Source organism: Ranitomeya variabilis, chromosome 7 (assembly GCF_051348905.1).
Source record: "Ranitomeya variabilis isolate aRanVar5 chromosome 7, aRanVar5.hap1, whole genome shotgun sequence".
In the NCBI taxonomy this organism is placed as follows: domain Eukaryota; kingdom Metazoa; phylum Chordata; class Amphibia; order Anura; family Dendrobatidae; genus Ranitomeya; species Ranitomeya variabilis.
The window spans coordinates 203,188,246-203,211,533 of NC_135238.1; the positions used below are offsets into that span (position 1 = coordinate 203,188,246).

Sequence of the window (23,288 nt, forward strand, 5' to 3'; positions counted from 1 at the left end):
TCATTTATGGTGATGAAAGCTGTGATTTTTTTTTTTTAACTATTTCTAACAAAAACATGTTTTTCTAAAAAGATCCTCATGCTAGATTTCATAATTACTGCGCTATCTTACCTTGTGGCACTGCAAGTCTACATGCATCAAGTCTCTTAGTGGGTGAGCTGACTTTCCTACATATCATCCCATTGGAAGAGGGCACCAGGACTTATCCAGTGTAAAATCTATCCAATACATTTTGTAAAATGCTAAGAAAACTTAAAAAAAAATAGAAACATTCCCATGCGAAGTTCTCATATCTGTTTGGGAGTTGCATTTTTGGAACACACAAACGGAATTCATGCCCAGAACAGATCGGTTTGCTAACTTAAGCAAAGGGAAGTGGAGGTGCGCCACTGATTAATACGGGTTCCGCCTAGCTTCCAAGTGTTAAAAAGTGCAGGATGCTGAACATTTTCTATCATTCTAAAATGTTGGCATCTAATGGAAACCAGATAGACCCCACAATTATCAAATGGACCCCTCTGCTTTTGTTAGCATCCAGCTCCGTTTTTGGACACAAATTCAGCTTGTCCATTCCTAGAACAGAACTCTCAGATGGATGTGTGATCGGAGCCCAAGATAAGTGATACTGACTATTTTCGCTACCTTTACTCAATGAAGAAGGTTTCCGCCTTACGACAAAATGAGAATATCTTGTAGTATATACTGAATGTGGAATCCTGCAGCTTTTCTTCGATATGCACTGTAGCTTGGCCTCTTTGAGCCTGTGTTTCGGCCATGTCTATGTAACAGCAGGTAAATTGTATTTTTGTTTTCCTTTGACACAACATAAAGCTATTCTCCGATTTGGCCGTACAGGACCTTTATCCGAAAGCACAAAAGCATTAATGAAGTGACTGAGCCAGAAAGGAGTCGTTGTCACTGACACCTCCACTATGTTACCTTCAAAGTACAACAGAGGCTTCAAAGCTGAAATCGTTAAACAACATTTCAAACAGTTTCATGGTCGACGACAAGGCAATGAGTCAGACGCATCTGCATGATAAAACCTTGCAGCATATTTTACACGCGTTTATTAATCTTGTTGTAATGGGATCATCAAAGCACATTGGAAACATTTGGTTAAAGGCTCATTACCATCTTCTAAGATGGGTAAATTTGCAAGGCGCTTGTAAAAACAAGAAATTGTGCAATGTACTTATTATTATACCCAAATCATTATTTTTTTTATTTTATTGCTAACTGCTCAGTTACCGCTACTTTCTAACAGTAGTTGGCAAACACAAGAAGTGGTTACAAGCTCTTTCGTAGTCTGTCTGGGATCACTGGTGTGCACTATTAGCTCCAGATCCCGGCCAGATTCATGTTTTATCGAGAAAACTTGTAATAGTTTTTCTCACTTGTCATCCGTATGCAGTCCATTTTTTTTTACAGCAGATATTAATCATTTACAGTTTCCTAGGTTACAGATCTGCAATGTATCCGTAAAAAAATGGGATGCTATACTGTGACTCCGTATGGTGTCTGATTTTTTTTTGCGCACACATACATTTCAATGGGCGAGTCTCATCCAATTTAAGGAAGAAACTAGTGCATGATGCGATTTTTTACAGATTCGATCAGTGAAAAAGATCACTCATCTGACTTGCCTCATTGGATAACATTGGTCCGAGTGTGTTCGGTTTTTTTCACACACAGCATTCGGACCGAAAATACGGTCATGTGAACGATATCTTACTGCGCTTCCAAAACCGCAGAGGCAAAGCTCCCTCATATAGCACCATTGGGAGAGCACAATTTAGGACAGCGGTGCGACAATACTGCTGGTCTGACCTGTCAATCAATCCTGGAAGCCCACCCCCAGTAATCAGGAAGCTAGAAGACTATGACAATCAATAAGATGCTTCTTATCAGCATTTGTAAACTCCTCCTTGTTGATTTATGACTATAGACCACATCAAAGTTGAGCTGAACTTTCATGTGACCATAAATCAGTGCAGAGGAGTTTTTAAAAAAAAAGAGAGAATTACAAACTCAGCGACAGAAGGAGATCACTGAAGGATTCTTAGTTAACTAGTTTTACTACAATGTGTAGGGAAATAAAGACCCTGTAAAAGCCCAACTGGAAAAATTTTCATGAAACTCAACTGCAAAAAATTATTGTTTAGCCCAATTTAGAGTACATGTATTTAAGTTAAAAAAACAAAAGTTCCAAAAAGGTGTCCATATCCTCAATGTTTGATTTCTGGAAAACCTTTTTAAAATATCTCACAGTTTGGGATATAAATGGTCAGTGTGATTGTATTTTGCTTCTTTGTACTACCCACTGTCTGAAAAGAACCAAGTAAGTCTGGACTATATTTTCTAGAAGCAATGCTATCCAGCGGTGGTATGCAGGGAAATCACATGGACCGAATGAATAGGTGCCCTACTGATACAGGGGTTGGAAATTCTTCCCAGATATGCCATTGTGTTATCAGGTCACTAGCATTTGCAGGGGAGACTGTTTCCCATAATATTATGATATGGAAATTCCTTACATAATCTGCCGTAATGCTACAAAGGCAATCTTACACTTTGATTTTTCCTTTAAATTCTTCCCTTTTAAAGTATTAAGAGATTTTATTCTTAATAAGCTTAATATTGAAAATGCCAAGATAGCATAATAATCCAAAGTCCAATTTTATACATCAGCTTATGTTCTAGAATAATAATATTGAGGCTATAGAAGGCAATGGGACATTTCAGTAGTGTGTCCACCTGGCAGAGAACCATCATGGTAATTATGAGTTTGCGCACTTTTATGTGGACTATATGTGATGAACTGGTTTGGACAAACCCATGGTCCAATACCTTATTATGTTTCTCTAAGATGATAGAGTGGTTATTGGCGAGAGAAGGCAATAGCTAATATTGGCATCACTAGCTCTGGAGGACCCAGAAGGTTCCTTCATTATACAGACAATGTGTAATGCTTCATTTATCCTGTTGGAGTGCTGCAGAAAAATGTGAACACTTGCTGCCATGTTTCCCTGCAGAACATAGCTGATTTCTGAGGATTCCATAGCATGCGATCAGCATACTACTGGGGAACCCCGCTAACAGAAAGTGATTGCCCTCAATGATGAGTGTCAGCGAGTATGAATTATTAATGGATCAATTACTTTCAGGTAAGACAGAAGAAATATGAGGTGTAGTTGAGCATATTTCATACAGACTACAATGACCAGCACAACCTGAAGTTGTGTAAACCTGCAGAAGGGTCTATAAAGCCCCCCATACATATTAGACTTGTGTTGGCCACACATGCTCTTATCTACAGGCTGATGTTCTAATGTGTATGGGGGCGCCGGCCAACGGATCGTTGGGGGTGATGTCAATCAGGCATGTCTGATTTTGGACTGCTGATCGCATTGTTCTCCTGGAGATATGCTGGCAGCAGAGATGTCTGTTGGCGGCTTTCACATAGAGAACACAGGAGCACTCAACCGGCCAAGAGACCACCGAGATAGCTATTGGCCGAACAATCAGTTGAAGCATAGCATGGCCAGCAGCCATCTAGTTTGTATGGGGGGCTTCACTCTATAATTGCACCTGTATCAGCATATGAGGCTTGAAGGCAGTGATGCAGCTGTGTCCGCAAGACTTCTATGGGGTCTGTGAACTGGGGGGCTAATGCTGAAAAGCCTCGCAACCTGCCGAGTATCTGCAAACTTCTCCAAAAATGTGCCACATATGGATGGCAGAAGTCAGGACAATTTCTTCATATGGAGCAGGCTCAACCGCTGAGCCTGCTCCATACTTAGCTGGTGCCAGCTGTTTTTCACAGCAGACACGATTCTGTAAGTTCTGCTATTGGCGCCAGCTCTGACTACAGCAGTTTAACTCCTTAGATGACCTGATGAACAGCATCCATGGCATCTAATTAGTTGGGCAGGGAAGGGACCCTCTGTCATTCCTACTGGGCCACCTACGACGCGATTGCAGGAACGTAAATGGTTCCCTTAGCTGAAAACTTCATTGTTTGTCCCCGGATTTCTATGCATGCCCCTACTGGGAAATGGAAATGAACTGGGGGCAATCTATTTTATATTTTTAGCGTTGGGACCCCGTTTGCTTATAGGTTGCTGCTTATAGACATGACTATGGCAGATGTGTAACGCTGATTGCCTATCGCAGCTTTCTGTAATTTCGTACAATTAACCTTCTATTTACTGTGATGATCTCCGTTATCTTCTCTATCTGTTATAGGACAGACCCCAGCTGCAACTTTCAACTTATTTTCTCTTTTTCTGCTGAGACAACAAGTTTCTAAAATACTTATTAGTGCGACAAGCAAAATCACAAACCTAGCAGAACAGCATATTAGACGACTCAGCCGTACCTCTACCCCGTACCTTTTACAGATGAGACCCCGAATGATAAAAATCACTTTAGTTGGAAAACCGATAAAGAAAATGATTTAGAATTCAACAAGATGTCAAAATGTACTTAAAGGAAAAGATCTTTTTTTTTCCTGTCGCATGATCGGCACTTCACTATAATAGACCAAAAATATGGTGCCCTATTCATTTTTGCATTTGCCCCTGATTATTTATTAGCTCTTAGTGTTTTGCGCCTTTTTTCTTCTTTGCACCAAATTCTTCTTTCCTTTTATGGTACTCCTTTTTTTTAAGTCCATTTTATACATGCTCACCTGTTTATTTTTTTTGGGTTTGTTTTATGCTCGCTTTTGTGGACAGAGTTTTGCGTTTCCAGATATGTTTGCCTTATTTATCATTTGCTACTTTTTAAACAGTCGCAACATTTTTGGCAGATGATTTTAGGTAAGCCTAAAGTTTTATTGTCTTTTGCACAATTTTTGCTACATATTGCAAAATAAGCAATAAAAAGGTTAAAAAAAAAAAAAGATCTTTTTTTTACTTTGGGTATTTGGGTAAAATTTATGGACGAAGTGTGCCACTATGAAGAATTTGGTGGAGAATAACGTCAACTAAAAACACAAGGCAAAAAAAAGTAACTTTAAAAAAAAACGCAAATGATGAATTGGGTTCACCGATTCTGAAAGATGTTGAGGTGAAGCGGCAAAACCTAGCAATGACTAATGAATGTCTAAAGCGGGGGTGGGGAACCTCAGGCCCAAGGGCCATTTACGGCCCTCAATGTCCTTTTATCAGGCCCCCGGGCAGATTCCCAGGGACCGCATTCTTGGGCAGGGAGGTGTATTTTGATTACAACCAGCTTGTTAATTTCTTCATGCTCTGTTAGCACACACACACAATGTTCACTACTGAACACTGAAGGGCATGCAATGAAAGATTACGTCCTGACACCAGTGACAGAGTCAGGATGTACTTTGTGGGCAGAGTTTGTAAGGCCCCCGAAGGATGGTATAAATATCCAAATGTCCCTTGGCAGAAAAAAAAAATTCCCTTCCCCTGGTCTAAAGCCTCATTCACACGTCCAATCTTTTTGTATCAGTTTTATCCGTAGTTTTCACGGATAGCACTCATACCTGTGATAGCCTATGGTGACATTCACAAGCCTGAGATTTTTTGCAGAAAATCATGGATCGAGGCATGCCCAATTTTAACCCTGTTGTTAGATCAAAATTGGCAATGGATCCGTGAGAAAAAATCAGACCATACTCAGAGGACAACCAAGGTCTGATTTTCATGGACTGTCAGAAAGGAGAAAGACACCTGTTGAAGACTATATTAGCCGAAACACGTTGTGCTTGCCATGTTTTATGATTGGTAGCCTTGGTATTTTCTCAATAACACTCCAACAAAAAACATTTTCAACAGTATATATATATATATATATATATATATATATATATATATATAAAGTTAAAAATGTATATTTCTTATCCATGATAACACACTGTTGATTCCTCTTAGAATCTCCTTCATCTAAACGGAATCGCCTTCCAGGATCTTCCATCCACACAGAAAGCAGAAACTTTATTTTCTTCACTACGCGATAAACTGATGATCAAACTGATCAAAGTCTGCTCAGAATAATCGGTCTGTTTATCTCGTACGTGGAAAATACTAACGTGTGAATGAGCCCTAAGGCTGAAATTACACATGCAGTTTTTGCGGAGTGTATCTAAAAGAAAGAAAAGTACATAGGAAAAAGAATGATATTTACTAGTTGTTTTTGGCTTAAAATAAAAACACAAACATAAAAACTGCGTCAAAAACTGTATGTGTGTTTCCAGACTAACAGATTGTCCACTGTGCAGATCTCATATATGAGCCCAATTCTTTTCTGATGACATTGGATATGTAATACAGCTGCCTGGCTAGGAATAAGCGAAAGACTGAACAAGGTCATGGAAACTCAGGAGGACACAAACATGATAAATGTATTGTGATAAAAAAAGTCTGTCTTATGATTGGTAAAAAATAAGAGTAATTAAGTATCAATAAAAAAAAAAACACACCAACAATGTAAAAATATGGAAAATAATTTGAACAATAGTTACGGTATTTCATAGTAAGATTGTTAGAATAAAGATTTTATATGTCTAAACCTTACACAAAACTGGTTTGCCCCATAAAACAAAATTACTGGTATCATGATAGATGATGCATGTATGATAGTGGTGGATCTAAGACCTGGTCCACTGTGTAAATACAGAATTAGTGCAAAAGCATGACCAGCGCTGTACTCACTGCTATGAGTCTATGAAAGGGGGGTAGTGCGGATGCCTACCTGGCACCCACTGACAGTGAAAAGGGTAGTGGTCAAGCATGCAAACTATCACTCCAATGTCAAAAGGGTCAGGATTAGAGTACTCGGAACCCCAGAAATCATATTGAGATGGAACTCCATAGTTCTCGCAATCAGTAGGGGTAAAGGACAACTTCCAAACTTTAACTATAAGTTGCCTACTAGGTTTGGGACAGGTTGAATGTGTATTTCAATGTGGAAAAGTGAATAATCTGATGTTAAATACCTCTACCTCACATGAAAACAAGGGGAGAGGAGATGAAAGAAAATATAATATAGTTTTAGAATAAACTGTAAGATTCCAATCTTTCTTTCTCCTCCTGCCTTTGAGGCTTTCGTTAAATTAAGTTCAAGTTTACAAACATTTCAAAAAGAATTGATTTGAGTCATTTAAAACACGTTTGCTTAATTATAAGAATGAGAAGAAGTATTTGCCGGGCATCTGGAGCACCTTCTGCTTTGTAGTGGTGTGTGAGTTGAAGGCACTGGATTTGCATGGTATAATTTGCGTTTAGTACAAGTGTAAACCATCGGCTGTGATCATAAAAGTCGAAAGGAAATGAAGCCTGAAACCATTTTATTTTGATGGCTGTTGCTTTTATTTCCCCATTTGCAGACCATAATAATGTACAGACAAGCAACAGGGAAGAAGAAAGATCAGCGCAAGACAAAACGTAACTGTACATGTTCTCTGATTATTCTCACTGATACGTTCCGAAATAATGGAAAAAAAGGCGTCTCTAGAAAATGGCCACGTGGACAAACTTTAAGCAGCCTGAGAAGTGTGATCATTCATCTCCCAAACTGTAAGTATGGTTATAGGATATGCACAAAATAAACTATAGTGAAACGCTATGGACACAGTTTCATCTTTTTGTTTTTAATTGTTATTACATATGTTATGCGGGGAATAAAAATTCTGTAATTAGTTTTCATTATAAAAAAGGATCCTTTTGCTCCTGCAGCTGGCATGTATTATAATACATTGCCAGCTGCTCTATGCCGTACTGGAAGCTCAATTCTGATTGGATCAGAACTCACTACAATCAGAATTTTACAACTTCCATTAAAGTGAACCTTTCCTTTCACATACAACCTATAAAAATAGCATGGTCTTGCTTCCCTTGTCCCTCACAAGTTACAACCGCTTTTGGGGCAGATTCCTATATATTATGTACAGGAACTACCCCGATTCTTATGCTTTTAATTTGCAATTAAAGGGGTTGTCCGACCTTGTAGTACAAGTCTGCAGTCAGTATGTCTAATTGCAGACTTGTGAATCCTCCCAGCGGGGGCGCATTGTGCACTGTGAGGATTTTCCGCTGACGGGAACAAGTATGTGATTTGCACAAATGCAGTCACATGCCGACTAGGTGTGTGCATCCTCACTCAATACACTTTTATGGACACATCTAGTCGGCATATGACAGCATGTATGCAAATCACATAATTGAGGTCACATGACATCCCATTTCCGGCAACGGAAAATCTTTGCAGGGCGCAGTGATGTGAGGATTCACAAGTTTACAGTCACATAGATTGACTATAGACTTGTATCCAAATGTTGTACAACCCATTTAACTTGATTTCAATAGATGGTTACTATTCCTCCATTACTGCCAGCACTACAGGAGCTGGAACTTTATTTTTTTAGCTACAGGCCACAGACATCAATTTGTACAAATGAGAGACTCCTGCTGACCGACACTTTGGATTGACAATATAACTTTGAAAGCTATTAAGAGATTGCCAGTGGCTCAACTTGAAGCTCATTGGCCCCAAAGCAAAAGCTCCAATGGGGCCCCCAATTATTGCAGGCCTTTAACAGTATTGGTCTTTTCACATAGGAACTTTTTGGATCCCTTGGGCTCCAGCAGCCGAGCACAATTGAATCTCCTGCTGTTATTGTAGTTATGCCCCTTGAGATTGCCTATTTAGTACATTATCGGATGAGATAAAGTTGTCTGAAAGCACAGTGACTGTTTACGTCACATGTAACCTTGTGAAAAGGTCGTATTTTTTTTGCAACTTTTACAAGACTGCGTGCAACTTTCTTCTCTATAGGGATACATTACAGTTACCATGGAATCAGATCACACATCGTAATTACATTCACAGATCAAATAATTCGAAGTATTTGTAGCAATGTAATGCAAGTGTACCAAAGACAAAAATTACCGTACTTGAAAAAATAATAATTTTAAATATTATTTATTGTAGCTTGAAATGGATCATCTATCCTAAAAATGATCGCCTATTTAATTGTAACCAATTGACAACCACAGACTTGTTCTAATGAATTATATTACTAATATAATCAAATATGCAAATTATATATGACAGTGCATATTGGTGAAAACATCTACATTATGGTTGTAACAATTTAATAAATATGCTACAATTTATCAGCAATGATAAGATGTAAATGTTACGGGTTTACCGCGACAGAGAGGAGAAGACTGCTGAGTCTGATTTCTCCTACTCCTTGCACTGATTAGTAGCACTTTACCTTAGTATTAAACGGTCTAAATTTCTTTTGGCAGTGCAGGGGTTAATCTGCTCTGTTGAGAGCTCCTGGATCTATAAGGTTCTCAGCTGTGCACTGTTAGCCACTCACATCTCCTATATAATCTGGGCCCTGGCTAGCACTCATTGTCAGAGCGAGCTTTTGCTGCATGACTGGAGGTTGTTGTTGTTGTTTGTTATTATTGGAGAAAGGCGTTTGGTGGATTTATCTGTGACTGTGGCGAGGTTTTGAGTGTGTGATAATTCCCTTTCTTCTCCTACTTTGGTTTAACCCCATCCTCCACTCCCCGATGCATCCCTCTGTTATTTGTTTGTGTATATTTGTATGTTTAGTATTTTTCGTTATCCCTTTACGGTACACTACTACGGTACACTACTACTCCTCTCTTCCCTGGGTAGGAGAAGGGTACAGACTGAAGGCGGATTGAGGAGCTAAGGCAAGGTACGTGGCCCCGACATCTTCACCATCAGAAGTAATCCGGGGAACAAGGTGAGCTAGGCCGACCCTAGCTTTAGGAACAGCGAAGGAGCCCCTGGTCCCGGGACACCTGACAACTGAGTCATGACAGTAAATTTATACAACATTCATGCAATGGTTTTGTCAAATGTCCTGAAAGAAACAAGAACCAGAGGTTTGTTTCTATGATTCATAAAGTCTACATGTACGCTACTGTTCTTTCTTATTTACTAAGATGGAATCTATTACATAATGAATACCATTTGGTAAAGTGTAAATTCGAGAATTACAATTTCCATTCTCAGTTCCATAAGAAGCATCTGCAAATATGCCCGGCTCTCTGACTGTAATTGGGTCAGACACCTCAATGACTTAAATACTAAAACAAATTCTGCATAAGTAATTTTTTCGGGGACGTTAATCTGAGTTTGGCTTATTGCTTTGGACATATTCTAGCACAGACCATAGTTCACTTAGCCTAAATAAAAGGACTAAAAGCACAGATCTTCAGTGGTTTACAAACACATGAATTGCAGATGGAGACATGAGTTAAGTTGCTTTATTGCTAATTGCTTCTGTCATTTTTCAGAATGATAAAGAGGTTATGACTTGCATCCCTTAATTAAACAAAATAAAACTGCAGAACCACAGACAATGAAATTGTTTCCAAACTGGAATACGGAAGATTTACAGGCTGCCATATTAATCATATCACACTGGAAATTGGATTTTTTTGCCTTGTTTTTATCAGTCAAGACAAAACAACTTATTGTACGGTAATCTGATCCAATCTCTATACTGTATAGATGTAAAATATGCACAGGCGCCCATAAAGCCGGCCATACATATTAGATGGCTGACAGCCAAAAGATTGTTCGACCGATAGCCACCTCCCCCATAAACAGGAGCGGTCGGCCGACAGCCATCTCAACTGATTCCCCCATAAACAGGAGTGCTTGTTTGGCCGATCGTTCCTGCATTATCTGAGAAAGCCGACGATTGACGTGCTGGCGAGAGGATTTTCTCTGCAAGAACAATGCCATCGGCAGTCCAAAATCAAACATGCCTGATCGACATCACTCCCGACCATCATTTCGCCAGCGCCCCCATACACAATAGAACATCAGCCGAACACGTCGATATTTACGAGTTCGGCCAACATAAATCTAATGTGTATGGCTAACTTACGGCACAGTCAGTGAAATATCAATTCAGGTCCAACCCGACAGGGAGAGTTAGCAAAGTTCCAAAATGAGATATACCTGGCTGTAACCTATGAATCTATCCTCCTTACACATGGATAGCTCCACACCCAACCCCACACAGATTATTCCTTAAAAAGCTTTTCATATTTAAGATGGATTGGAAATTAACAAATACCCAAAAGGACAGTTTTTTCAAACGTAGGAAAGTTTAATAAATTTGTTGCCCACCTAGATTCAAAGTAAACTTAAGGACCAGATCCAACACACATCTTGAAAATATATCTGGTATCTTGAACGTAAACTTGGAGGAGATCCGTCTACAAATATACCAGACTCTCAGAAATACCGTAATATCGTGTTCAGAGTAACCTAAAAGTTACAAAGCCACCCTTCTATCCCCCACTCCATGTGTGTTTTTAGTTGTTTCTTTTGCGATAATTATTGCTGTATTATACCTTTCATTACATTATTTATGGTTGATTCTCATGATATGCTACATGCTTGAGAACTTTGCGTTAAAAAAGGATCTGTCACTTGCTGAAAAAAAATAGCGTTAAATATATTGTTAAAACCCCTGAGCTCTGCTGATTCTGTTGCTCTGTTCTGTTTTGCATTGCGTCGCTTCATTGCAAATATATTTCACATTTGTTGCTTTGGGAGCACAGTATGTGAAATCTCTGCTTGTGGTCCAATGGGCGCTTCATCATAGCGTTCTATATGGGCGTGCGCTTTCACCCTTCCCTCCCAGATGGTGCAATCACAGCTCATCAGCTGATCTAGTAGTCTAGCAGTCTCTCACGCTGCCTAGCTGTGAACTTAACTAAGGAGTGAAAGTGTACGCCCCCAGATAAGACTCTCAAGAAATGCCCAGTTGGTCTCAAGTAGAAATTTCCCATATTGCACTCCAAAGGCAATAAATCTAAATATCCCTGCAATGGAGCGATGCAACACAAAACAGAAAAGTGCAGCAGATTCAGGGTAGTTTGGGGATTTGTACAGGATATTTAACTAATTTTTTTGAGCAAATTAGGTCCTTGTTAAAAAGCCTTTACCCTTCTATTTTAACTTTTAGGATAACACAGTTTTCATTACAAGGCAGGGAATTTGCTCTTTTGTCTCAGAACATTTATGACATTGTCATAGCTAATTGATGCTTCTACTGTCTAAACCGGTACTGTGTATATCAAGGATTGTAATATTTTATGGTAAAAATTAAAGACATTTGTCAAAACAACATAATCCATCAAGGCAGTCCTGTACAAGTGCCATAAAATAAAGTGCAAGAACATAAAGGAGTCCTCTGCTCCAAATGTCTATCTATGAGAAGATGCATGCCTCAGGAGAGAAGCAAAGAGGTGTGTGCTTATGTGTGCGCCTCACCACAAATCTTACTCCAGTCAGGGACAAGGAACGCCATCACTCATCATGAATTTGATAAGCAGGTGTCGCTTCACCGACTTTATTGGAGCTATGAGAAAGTGGCCTTGCGTTGCGTTGTGCAAAAATGTTGTGACTTTTCAAAGCTTTTTATGCCAGAATTCCAGAGTAAAAGCTTTGATGAATTGGTGCCATAATGTATATGGGTCAGCTTTATATGTGATATTAGGCATATTGATGGGCTAACTTTGGAACAGAGAATAAACATTTCATAGGGTAGTCCATTACAAGTGTCTATCCTTGGTTGTACAACACGGTCCTATTGACTGATCAAACAGTGATGGTCTATCTGAAGTATAAGTCATCAATGTTTAATTATGTTGTCTGGTTTTAGAAGAGTCTGCTTTTCCTCCAAAAACAGTGCCCTCTTGTCCATAGGCTGTGTCTACAGGGTGGGCCATGTATATGGATACACCTAAATAAAATGGGAATGGTTGGTGATATCAACTTCCTGTTTGTGGCACATTAGTATATGGGAGGGGGAAAACTTTTCAAGATGGGTGGTGACCATGGCGGCCATTTTGAAGTCAGCCATTTTGGATCCAACTTTATTTTTTCCAATGGGAAGAGGGTCATGTGACACATCAAACACAATTTCTATCCGCTCACGTGTTAACCTCTGCGACATGTCAATGGCTGTAAACAAAGAGAAACTTGTAAATAACTCATGAAAGAAGAAAACTACATTAAAACCAAGCACACCACTGTTTTTCTTGTGAAATTCTCAATAAGTTTGATGTGTCACATAACCCTCTTGCATTGGAAAAAATAAAGTTGGATCCAAAATGGCTGACTTCAAAATGGCCACCACCTATCTTGAAAAGTTTTCCCCTCCCATATACTAATGTGCCACAAACAGGAAGTTGATATCACCAACTATTCCCATTTTATTTAGGTGTATCCATATACTGTACATGACCCACCCTGTAGTATTGCACTTCATTACTAGTGACGTGAATTGGGCTAAAGTGCAGTACAAGGGCAACATAGACCATGGACACGAGTGGCACCGTGACCTTTTCCTCTAATCCTGGAAACTCCCTTTAAGTTCCAGAAAACCCCTTTAATAGTTTCCTAGTTTATACTAGCATTACTGAATTTTGTCATCAAAGAGACAAGTTTGTTCAGACAAAATAAAATGCATTTTATATAAATAGTTTTACCCGGAGGAAAATGAATACTTGGCGCTACATGTTCATGTCGGCTCTCTTGCCGCTTACTGTACTATGTGATGACTTCCCTGGCACCGCCAACTGTCTGCCCGGGCAGCAAAAATATTTATAACATACTGTATCTCAGTGACAACTCTCATTTTCCATGGAAGTCAGTTAATTATACACAGAGGAAGCTCAATGTGGCTAAAATAGCAGAGAAAACATTTGCAGCCACACTTCAGTGTTACCATTCACAGCTCTCAGCAAAGCTCGAGGCTATATCCAGCTCACAAACAATAGGTTTGCATGAACTGAAACCCTATTGTATTCTCTTGATGAAGAAAATTACTTTTTCCTTTCTGTGTAACCAGATGAGAAACAAAGCCATTATTGATGCATTATAAATAGGCATCAAACAATTCAGTGAATTTGCCATATACAGTAAAATATCTATGGTGCTTTCTGGAGCCAGACAGATTTGCACAAGTGGTAAGATCACAACGCTTAGCGCTGACGGTGGCATGAACCTTATGTTCATTAATGAAGGTGTGACCCAGGAAAGGTATAAAGATTTTTATATTTACTAAAAGCGGCAGGCTTGGACGGGCCGGCAGGAGAACAGGGGGATCCTCTGGTGGGCCTCTGTGCAAAAGTTGACCACCACCCTCTTATTTGAGAAGGATTTGCCACAATAATTCTTGAATCACTATGTACAGACAAAGGTGGCATCTTATTCATTTCACAATCTACCCAGGTCATTGTTATATAGATTTGTGATTGAGGATAATGTCACATTTACATGTAGCTGAAAAGTGGGGCCCTGGAGTTGGTTACTGGTGGACCCTTGGCACCCCAGTCTGACACTCAATAAAAGTAGCAAGATCCTGATGTTTCCCAACAACAAAGCCATCTTCCCATGAGAGTTGTATGATTGTTATGTAAGGCTACGTCCCCACCAGGGCTGTGGAGTCAGTAAGCCAAACTTCTGACTCCGACTCCTCAATTTCCATGACCGACTCCAACTCTACCAAAATGGGCTCCAACTCCACAGTCCTTACAGGGCTGTGGAGTCGGTAAGTCAAACCTCCGACTCCAACTCCTCAATTTCCATGACACCGACTCCACAACTCCGACTCCACAGCCCTGACTCCCCACGATGAGTTTTTTTACACTGTGTATTTAAAAAAAAATGTAAATAACCTATTTTACTTAATAGTCCCCAAGCATGTTCGGATAACACCTTACCCGAGCATGTTCCCTCATCACTATTGTCAACCTGGCTTTTTCTTTTTTTTTCTGGACAGTTTGGTAAAAAAATAACAGGTAGACAACATTTTTTCCAGGATTCACTGGAAAAGCATAATAAATCCTTATGATTATAAGTGATACATGACTACAGCCCATAATTCTGATATTCACTGTAAATTGTAAAATGATGAGAAATACAGTCGTTATAATTTGTATAAGTTTCTTCAGCTTCAAAAACATCATGGACGCCTTACATTCTTTTTATGGACAGGGCAAAAAAAAAGTGCCTTATTTTTAAGGACTGTCCTGGATTTTTGTATACATGCTGTCACATTACACTCACTGATCACAGTTTTATACCATAGGCTTCTGAAATCAAATAAAAATATTCCAATTTAAGGAAATGTCCACAATTTACAATTCATAGTATTTTTAAATGCACAAATAAAACCTACAATAATCTAATTATGACGGACACAATTACTGCAGATGCACGGGCCATGTGTCTCTGAATCACAGTTTCAGATTACTTTTCTGCTATTTGTTGACCCTCGCAAAGGAACTGATGTCGCATTCGCTGCTTCCTGAAAACGAGTTTTTAGACAGGAAAAGCTTAAAAATGGCTGAGGAAGTCTGAGCCATCCACCCCTTCCAACCACTCCCGAGTGGGTTATCTATGTAGTTATCTATGAAATTCCATCCAAAACACAAAGTGATTTTAAGGGACAGATACTGAGAAACCGAGAAAAGAAAACAAGATTGTAAATATCCGCATTTAACACCTCAGGGACATGGCCTACTTTGCTCGTTAATGTGGACCTTTCACCAAATTGTTCACACCGAGCTGGACGCACAATGTCATTGTGGCTGCAGAGATAAATAAAACAATTTTTTAAAATTTATTTTAATTTCTCCTCTCTGCTGCAAAAATATTAGCAAAGTACTTGGCACCTAATGAGTTAAGTCTAGTTAAGTCCAAGTGGGTGTTATCACTGTGGGCTTGTACTTCTTCCCCCTGTATGATTTGATATCTGATCACACCCGCTTAACAAAAGTTAACTCATTAGAAACCAAATAATTTGATTGCATGTTACTATCGCTACAAGGGAAAGGCAAAATAATAAAAAAAAGTTTTATTCCCCTCTGCAGCCACTATTACATTGTGTGTACAGTTCAACACGCTGCCCTCCGCGTGTTCCAGCGACTCTGATGAGCGGTATTGTTAATGATGTCACCCCTCTTTAAAATCGCCATGTCTTGCACAGCATGACCAAGCAGGGTCTCTTTGCAAAGACTGTGGATCAGAACGAAGAACTATAGGCTTTGCAATGATAATTCGATATTTAAATTAAGTAATTTTGTGTTTTGTTTTTTTATTACTGGGTTAGTAATGGGGGTGTCTGATACACGCCTCTCCATTCCACCAGGGCTTGATGTCAGCTGTGTTTTTGGGCAATTCACAACTGACATCAACCCCAAGCCCCATTACCCGATTACCACTGCATGAGGCCAATCGTGAAGAGCGAACGCGAAGCACCAGAATTGGAGCATCTGCTGTGATGCTCCACTTCTGGGGCGGCTGCACGCTGGTCTTTTTAGGCTGGGAAGGGAAAAATAACCAGGGACCTTCTCAGCCTGATAATATAAGCCCACAGCTGTCTGCTTTACCTTTGCTGGTTACCAAAAATGGGGAGGACTCCACATCATGTTTTTTTCATTTATTTATTAGGGTAATACATGTACAGTAAACTACACATGCAAGATACAAATAGTATATATTCCATGGATATCTATTTATCTATCAATTTATATGTCTATCCTTTTACCCCATGTACACCAATTATATTTTGCACATCTTTAACACCTATAAATCTGTAATTTCTATTCTGTATTTTATTCCTGTATGTGTCAAAAGAATGACACATGGATGGTACGCAAGGACAGCCAACAGAAAACCACGGATAGTAAAAATAGACCGTCTCACGCGTTCATCTTTTACGCGGACGTGTGACGGGGCGTTAGAATGGGGCGTATAATACAGAAGGAATCTGAAAGTCACGATGTTACTTCAGCTTCGGTGCCACTACCATTACTGCATTGCAATGGCATTGCAATGTAATGCTGCGCAGTATGCTGTAGGCAAGTAGGGCTTAAATAATGTATGACTACATAAAGGTTATAAAATGAAGTGATTCAACAATAAGAAGCTTTATTTTCTCTGGGTTTGCTCGTCAAACTACCCTCCCTCGGTATCCTCCTCCCAGTCTAGCTATTCACCATGTAGTAGGTTTCTTTCCTTGCTCCTTAGGCAGCACTATATATACAGGTCCCTAATGTTAGAGTAGTTGGTGTCCTCCCTGGAAAATGTTATTTATGACCGTCCGGAAAGCAGAATAACCTCACCCAGAGTCAGGAGAAGTGTAGAAAGCTCGGAATTATTGATTTCAATATCACATCTTTATAGGATTTCTTCTTATCAGTCTTACTGCACTGTGCGTGAGTCATCATCTTTTCGTCTAGTGCTCCAGCTCTCCTTTATGCCAATACGGTATATAAAAATACACATGAATAATTAATTCTCGAAAAAGTTCAGTGTCTATGGAAAAGGTTAGAATATAATAAGATGTGAAATCATCTGGAGGCCTGGATGCTCGTTAATATAAACAGTAATAAATGCATGAATTTCTATAACTACAGATGACACAGAAATAAAGAGGACAGGTTTTTAATTCTAATAGTGTATAAATCATTTTTAAAAAATCTTGTCTCGTTAAAAGACCAAGAAGAGATTTAAAAAAAATAGAAAATTAATTAATTGGAAACAGTGTAAAGATCATAAAATATTAAATGTTCTCAGCATTTATAAATTTGAAGAGAACAGTCTTATACAAGATGGAGTCGCTTAAGGCACATTTTATTTTAACCCAAGGAAAGCTACAGGAAAGAAGGAGCATTAAAACTGCTGGAGTTAAAGGGACTCTGTCACTCCAGCTCTATTCCCCACTCAGTGGACTGGAAACTTCTACTTCAGGCAAAGGAGCAATTAGTAAAGCAAGAGGAGGCGGCTCTGGGTGGGGATTAGAGCTGGAGTGACAGAGGCTTCGGATATACAAGTAGCTCTTTAGCCTCATTTGCATATCAGTTCAAATGCTGATTTCTCAGTAACGGTGGAACAGACTGGTCATGTAAAGGTATTGTTGGATTTGTCTTTGAAGAGCTAAATGCACATATAAATAGTTTGGGGTGAAATCAATGGTGACAGATTCCTCTTCAACCTTATGTTTTCTTTCTTTTTCGATCTACTCTTTATTTTGGCTTTAAAAACTGCATCACGTTGAAGCTTTCTCTCATTGAAAATCATCTCAGCTGTTTTTGCGTTTCTGCAACACGACAAAGTCTGTCCAAAGTCATTTGACATAATTGCAAAATTTTTCATTTTTCCCATATAATCCCATTGTAGCATTTCCAACGTGAACGTGCATTGTCCACAAAAATGTAGAGACTTACAGTCGGTTGTAAGGACAAACATGTTCTCAATGAATCACTGGGCGGAATTATTTATTTTTGTTAGTAGTGTCAGGAAGATGGAGAAGGCTAAATTTGGAGTCCGGAAATTGTGAGTAGACTTGCTAATAATGTCTCTGGAGAAAGATTAATACAAAAATCTGTCATAACGGAGCCAACATAAGCAAAATATACTACAAGGCATCCACACCCACATGTAGGAGCTGGAGAAAACACCGGACTGTATTGTTGTGAACTGTTTTTACTTCTATTGTATTCTTGTATGATTTCTTCTTAACCAAACCCTCTCCAAAAAAGATGGCTTCTCAGCCTCGTGTGTTCCTGACGGCTGGAGGGGCAGTGTGCACCTGATTAACAATTCGGACCAGTGGTTTTGCTGAGCTAGTGGCCCAAAACATGCGATCTTCGAACCTGCAACGGAGAACCACAGGGGCAATTAAGATGGATCCAGTGATCAGGTCAGAACTTTCCAGCTCTATTGCAAAAAGCTTGCAATAGCTTGAACTTTTCCAACGGAAACTGGCCACCTCTGAAAAATCACACAGAGGTGAAATTAATTCCGGTCTTGAGAATGGGGAGTATTTTTAATAAGAGGTAAATAGCAAAGTTACATAGGTTGAAAAAAGGCCTGGGTCCATCAAGTTCTCATGTGCAATTTGCAATTTTATCCATTTCTGAAGATCAAATAACCAGTGTGTTTCCCAGCATACATGATAGGAAGTGCTCTTGATGTATGGGCTTTTGAAAAGTATAGAACAGAACACTACTCTTCTTAAGGCCTCATTCATACGCTGTGTGGCCAGTACGTGTGATATCTGTTGTTTTTCAGGAACAACTCACGTGCCCATTATAACCTATGGTGCTGTCCACACAAACACCAAAGAGACATGTCCGCTTTTTTTCCGGCAGCGCGGATGACAAGGGCCAATACAAGTATATGGATGAATGAAAAAGGGGCCTTAAAAGGTCCATGGCGTAATTTAGTTCAAATACATAGTGTTCAGATGTTATAAATCCTCCAGTCATCAAGTGAGCGTGTGATCCAGTCGGCAAGGTGTATGGTGAATAAGACGACGTTTCATACTGTTGTCTGGAGTCATCATATGGTACCATCAATGTCTATGAAGGAAAAGAAAATTCATGGCTTTGGGCTGTGCTAACTTAAACCAAACACTTATTTATATTATGGGATCAAGGATTTTCATTTTGATTAGCGTAGGCCAAAACCTCGATTTGCCTTTTCCTTCACGCTTCTTAGTGGAGTTCATCTCTCAATCACGGGGTCCCAGGAACCGTTATTGAGATTTCTCAGGAGTTGTGCTACACAAGTCGCTCAGGTGAGCACGTTACCTGGATCTAATATAGCTTTTTATAAAGGTATCATCCTATGGGAAACAGAGCGCACCAGACCAAGTTCTGTGAGTAAGTCTCCAATTTCACACAGTGGACGGCAGAGGTTTAGTACTTTGTTGCGTTAAGCTGCAATGACTCTGTTTTGCAGTGTGCATGAGGCCGAAAAAGAAGTGAATAATGTAAATTGACAAATGTGCACACACAAATGAGAAAAGCGTTCATGCACATGGCAAAGCCGCGAGTACAGAGCCAGAAAAACGGCACAATGAGTGTGGAACATGACTACAGATATAGCTCATGGACTGATGAGGGTCACTTAAGCACAGGAGTGTTGTTTACTTCTATAAGGAATGAATTCCTGCTATCCAGCAAAAAACGCAAGTTTTCTGTATTTGATGCTATTATCCATAGCTCTAATTTTTGCTTCTATTCTGCTGTTTCAGTTTCTTCTCCGTAGGGGGTGTTGGATCCGTCTCATTATGCTACAAGGCCCTAAGATTTCTCACTTTCTCCCTGGATCCTTGCTATGTACGTGTCATGAACCATCATTCAACATTAGTGCATATATCCGCATGTATGTCTATGTAAGGGGGTGGCAGGTCCCCTCAATAGTGCCCTCCTCTCCTTCCGTATTCCCCCCGTGCACTTTATATTCATATGTTATGTTTATTATGGTAATGTGCTTTGGCGATATTATGCTGTGTACCGACATATGATACACCTGTACTGTATGATATTGTGATGTTCCCCTTTAATAACTGTACCTAGTTAGGGACAGCAACAGTTAATATTGTGGGCTGGCCCAGCAGCAGAGAGGCTGGACTTGCAGCCACAAGGGGAGAGGAAGCTGTTGCCTCCTCAGAACTGCCCGGATATGTTGGCCAGGGCAGATGTGTATGACAGACGGGGCACTGCCAGACTCCCCCCAGACGGGAGAGGTCTGTTGCCTCCCGGACTCTAAGGACCTCAAGGACTCCAGTGACTCAGGAGGGGTCCCGAAAACTACAGGACTAGCGACTGCAACATGGGCCCCAGGGCTCTGGAAGGGCCCCCTGCTGAAGGGGTCTCAGGCACCCAGATTCCAGCATGTGGACTACTGCAGATCTTCGGCTGCAGTTGCTGTGGGTGCGTCTGTAGAGAGTGCAGGGACAGATCAGGAAATCCAGTGTTATACTGGTGCCCTTCTTCTTCTTCATCATCCTTCATCATTGTTTAAATAAAGTTACTTTTCCCCATTGGAAAACGGCAGCCTTCCGGACTCTTATTCCTCTGGACCGCTGTGACCAGAGGAGAAGGTAATTTGTGGGGAAAGAACTGTGTTGGTCCCGTCTGTCTATGTGCAAGGGATCGGGGGTGCTCACTGATAGTGTGCTCAGTGGACTCTGCTGGTGAGCAGTGCCTCTACATAGCTCGGCCACAACTACCCCCTCGGTGCCCTTGTTACATCTACATAGGAATAGAATAGTTGTGCAGACTTTCCATGTAACTGAGAGTCATATAACTTGAAGGTTGTACAAAGCAATAATATAACTATAAGCAATTCATAACAATGGTCCTTTACTATGATAAAGAGTAGCCATAATTTTAATTCATAAATTGATAGTACATATCAAAATGAGAAACTGTGTAATATGTCTTATTAGAGAAATCTTCTTTTCTCCTCTCCTTGATTGATCTTTCACTCTCAATTCATAAATAAAATCTATAAAAATCTGTGTTCAGTAAAGAAAGATTTTCTACTTACTGAGATAGGAGATGACAGTTGGTGCTCATAAAGTTCTGTAGGGAACTGTAAGGGTAAGTTCACACAGGACTTTTTTGCTGCGTATTTTTGCTGCGTTATTTTATGCTAATTTAGGTGCGTTTTTTTGATGCGTATTTGGTGCATTTTTTGGGTAAGTTCACACAGGACTTTTTTGCTGCGTATTTTTGCTGCGTATTTTTGCTGCGTTTTTTATGCCAATATTCAGCTGCTTATAATAGATGCGTTTTTTTGTGCGTTGGTGCGTTTTTTTGTCTATTTGTGCATGATAATAAAGTTGAGTGACCCCAGTGGAGCTTAGCATCGCTTCCTTCATCCCAGCGGGGGAACAATTTACAGCCTAATTACACGCCATGCATCGGCCTTTTTTTGACGATCACTGTAGTTTGGGCAAGCTACATCCCAAATTACAGGCATTGCTTCCACCTTGGAAAAATAAATGAAAAAGTAATTACCAAATGCAAGATGAAATTAAGCCAACATTCATGACAAGGAAGATACAAACATACACATGCAGAACACATGAACATGTACATAACAGCACATGAGCATCGCAAAGTGTACCATTGCAAACAATCGGATAGATAGATATATCACAAATTAAAAAAAATATTACCTCCATGATTAGTTGGGAAACATTAATGCTCATCCTCCTATACCAAGACATGGCTAACACCTCATTACCAGGAACTCCCTCACAATAGATCACAATCAGGACACCTCACAATGGCTCTTCACACCTCACAATGGCTCACAATGGTTCTTCACACCTCACTAACCACACCCCTAAGCTCTTGGCTGTGAGATCACTTCCTGCTGGCCATGATTTTTCTGCACAAAAAGCGCAGCAAATAATGCTACGTGCGTTTTTGCTGCGTTTTTGCAGCGTTTTTTTCCATCACCCATTCAAGTCAATGGGTGAAAAAACGCTGCAAAAACGCAGCAAAAACGCTGAAAGAAGTGACATGCCCTATGTCCAAAAAACGCAGCAAAGCAGAAAATACTGATCAAACAAAAACCCAATGTGTGTGCATGAGATTTCTGAAGTTGCTTATTTTCACGTGTATTATTGGTTTATGAAACAAAAATTAAAACAACGGTTACTCTTTAATCTCAACGGGTCTCAATAAAACTCTCTCCGGCTCATCAGGGGCATACAAGGGGAGCTTTCTCATGTTTTCTCATTCCGCCAGTGAGAGCCGTCTCCACAGTATTTACACTCCCGTAGAATTACGCTTAATTAGACATCAGTAGCGGAGTGTTGTTGTGTGGGAATCGTGTGTTTCCGAGCTGAATGACATTTCCTTGAGCTCTTTTGACTCACCTACAGTTCCTTCTTTCCTGTCGCTTTGCTCTCGTGTCACAGCACACTTTCCCTCCAGCTAGGAGAGGAAACCTGGCTGTCAGGAGATTGACTTTACAGCTCCCAGAAGCCGCTCCCTGCACCGCTCAGCAGTATTATAAAGCACGTTCAAAATAATAAAAAGTCTTACACAAACACGATCACCAGTGGGCAGAATACAGAAAACTCCTGGACCAAAAAATGAAAATAAATTTTTCTTGCTTCAGGAATCATAAACATATTGAAGGGAACCTGTTGTGTAAAAAACACTATTAAGCTGCCAATATGGGGTTAATCTGCAGGTTAATAGCATGCCGACACCTTGTGGCCGCTGGACTGAGAGCCCCGCTGCCGGACTTTCACTTCTAAAGGCTTGGCTTCAGTTACCGCTCAATACATAGTGAGCAGCAGCTTTGGCCACGCCCCCGGCATTGACTGACAGCAGCTCAGCATTAGGGACGGCTGTCAGTCAGTTGTGGGCGTGGTCACATCCACCTCCTTCAATGCACAGAGCGGTGACTGAAGCCGTGTCGGACCATCC

General features: G+C 40.1%; 1 protein-coding gene across 4 annotated transcripts in view; it reads right to left on the reverse strand.

Annotated features, from left to right (window-relative positions):
- The window catches only part of RAPGEF4 (Rap guanine nucleotide exchange factor 4), a 310,050-nt gene that overhangs the window by 212,898 nt on the left and 73,864 nt on the right, over nucleotides 1-23,288 (reverse strand). The gene's annotated exons all lie outside the window — the stretch shown is intronic.